This window comes from Frankliniella occidentalis, unplaced genomic scaffold (genome assembly GCF_000697945.3).
Source record: "Frankliniella occidentalis isolate FOCC.00 unplaced genomic scaffold, Focc_3.1 Scaffold4614, whole genome shotgun sequence".
NCBI classification, from domain to species: Eukaryota; Metazoa; Arthropoda; class Insecta; order Thysanoptera; family Thripidae; genus Frankliniella; species Frankliniella occidentalis.
This window is the reverse complement of record NW_026271660.1, coordinates 1-2,349: the sequence shown is the minus strand read 5'-3', so window position 1 is coordinate 2,349 and position 2,349 is coordinate 1. Positions and strand designations below refer to the sequence as shown.

General features: G+C 50.2%; 1 long non-coding RNA gene across 1 annotated transcript; it reads right to left on the bottom strand.

The window, feature by feature from the left end:
- Positions 1-631: 631 nt before the first annotated feature.
- Positions 632-2,343, bottom strand: LOC127752152 (uncharacterized). The gene is made up of 2 exons (XR_008012299.1): positions 1,594-2,343; positions 632-872 (listed from the first exon to the last, which is right to left on the bottom strand). It is a non-coding gene; the product is annotated as an uncharacterized LOC127752152 (long non-coding RNA).
- Between the last annotated feature and the right edge of the window lie 6 nt (positions 2,344-2,349).

The window sequence follows — 2,349 nt, the reverse complement described above, 5'->3', positions numbered from 1 at the left end:
CGAGAAGACAAAAGCGAGGCGCTCTCCTCGGAGGGGGGAGAGAGAGAGAGAGAGAGAGAGAGAGAGAGAGAGAGAGAGAGAGAGAGAGAGAGACCCGCAGGGAGATAAGCGGCGGTCGAGGAACGCGATGACGTCATCGACTAACGTCGAACCGTTTCGACACGTCGTTCACTCCGACTGGGGGGTGTGGGCCGTCAGGACCGGGGGTCGGCGACCTTGGCTACGGCTATCGCTAGGCCGGCGCCGAGGGCGGCGCTGGAGTTGCGGTGGCGCAGCACGCCGAGGAAGGGCCAGCGGACATCGAAATCTTCTGGGTAAACCTCGTGCTGGACGAGAGCCATCATGAGGACGTGGGCTCCTGCAGGAGCACAAGTGCATGTCACTCACTCTCACTCTACTACACTGTTCGGAAGTAAATAGAGCATTACTTTTGCGATAAAATGGATTATCTGCCGCTGTCGATGTTTGATAAAACTCTGCACAGTCATTTGTGGCTTCAGTGATTTGTTCTCTACACTGTGTAATTAATTCAATTGTACGATTGTTCAATGGTTCACTTGGCCTTTCCTCTTGCTAGTAGATTTTTAAGGAGATCGATAGTACGTGCGTACGTGCACAATCAAGGGAAGAATTCTAGTCAGAACGACGAAATTTATTGGCTGACACAGTGTTATTTACAACTGCAAAGTCCATATTTTATTTTTCTTAAAAATATCACGTTCTAGATTCAAACTAGGCTGGTGACGGGGAGCTGACGCTGCCGATGAATAAGGTAACTGGTCGCGAGTGCAATCGGAGTGCGAACGGGTGGTCGGCCGCGAAGACGAGCGGCGGCCGCGCTATGGGGGCGGAGAAGGCGACCATGGCGAAGCCTGCAAGAAGAGAAAGGGCGCGGTAACATCAACCGCCTGACTGTGCAAAGTTTGATCGAAATCGACAGAGCGCAGTGAATTTGCGGAAAGATGCAATTAAGGATCGTCCAGAAAGCACGTCCGATTTTCTAAGATTTACGCGGCAAATCACGGGAGCAGCTCAGCGCCTGCGAGTCTCGGGTTAGGCCAGCCCGCGGTACACGCATGCAATGCATACATGCTATTGCCTACCTACTAGGCGCTACGAGAGCTCGCAGAACCTGAACTTACGGCGAATGACGAATTCACTTCCTGGATGATCCCTAAGCTCCCCGCTGTAGCGTGATCTGAGAGCTTCCCGGATGGTTCGACTTCTAAAGACAATCTCGGATAGGCTACTGTCCCCAAAACTGTTGTGTTTCGAATGCAAAAACAACGTAATCACGACAATAACATTTTGGGGACAGCTATTAAGATTGGCCGTGAAAGTCAAACAATCCAGGGAGGTTCTCTAATCACCCTCCTGGAAACTCGCACCACCCGCACCTACTCGTGCATGCTGCAATCTACAAGCAACCACTCTGTCGCGTCCCTTTAAAGGAAGTATCTTTAACGTAAAGGGAAACTGAAAACACCCACAAAACTGCTCGAAAAGTGTACTTTTGACGTCGGTACCAGGTCAAAGAGTAGCTTGCGACGAGTTCGTGTCACTGGGCCGCTGAAGCGCCGCCTCCACGCTTACCCAACCAAACGAGCCCAAAGCAGCGTGCAGGCCCGTGATCACCATGCTGGCCATTGCGTCATGTGCCCCGCCGTGGATCACCAGAACGGTCTTAGTTGCTCTTGAATTTCCATTTGTTGTCGCTCTCGGTCCATGCGTTCGTGCGTCATGCTCAAAATGTCACGCGTCCCGCGCATGGCAAAGAAGGTGATAATGGGAGGACAAAGCGATTATGAGGAACCGGATGGGCCCGCTCGACGAGCAGTCGGTGAAGAAAGAGATGGCGCGTGACCAATTTAAGGGCGTAGGGGTGGTCTGCACTGAACACCGGGACGGGGCGGGGCGCCCTCAAGCACCTGCCCACCTGCCCACCATGAGAACGCCGGAAAACGAAAGAAAGAAACACATCTGGATGAAGTGAGGGTGGCATTAAAAGAAGAGAATTACAAAGTTTGTGCTTTTATTTAGTCAGAGGTGTAGATGATATTCTCGACGTTCCAGAAAAATTGAACGCGTAATAAAAACGCAAAGTAACAAATAAATGTATTTTAAGACAACATAAAATGATCACATTGCAGTCAGGCATGTTCTTGGCGATATACAGCAATGAATAACCAAAACTCAGATCTTTTCAACACGCACGCTGCACGCCCACATTGTTAAAACAAGAAGAGCATCAGGGCATCAAACATGTTTGACACATTAGGAGAAACCTCGTTCTTTACCCAAGTTTGGTCTGGTGTGATTATGAAATGAAAACAGAAAGATCATTGTTGT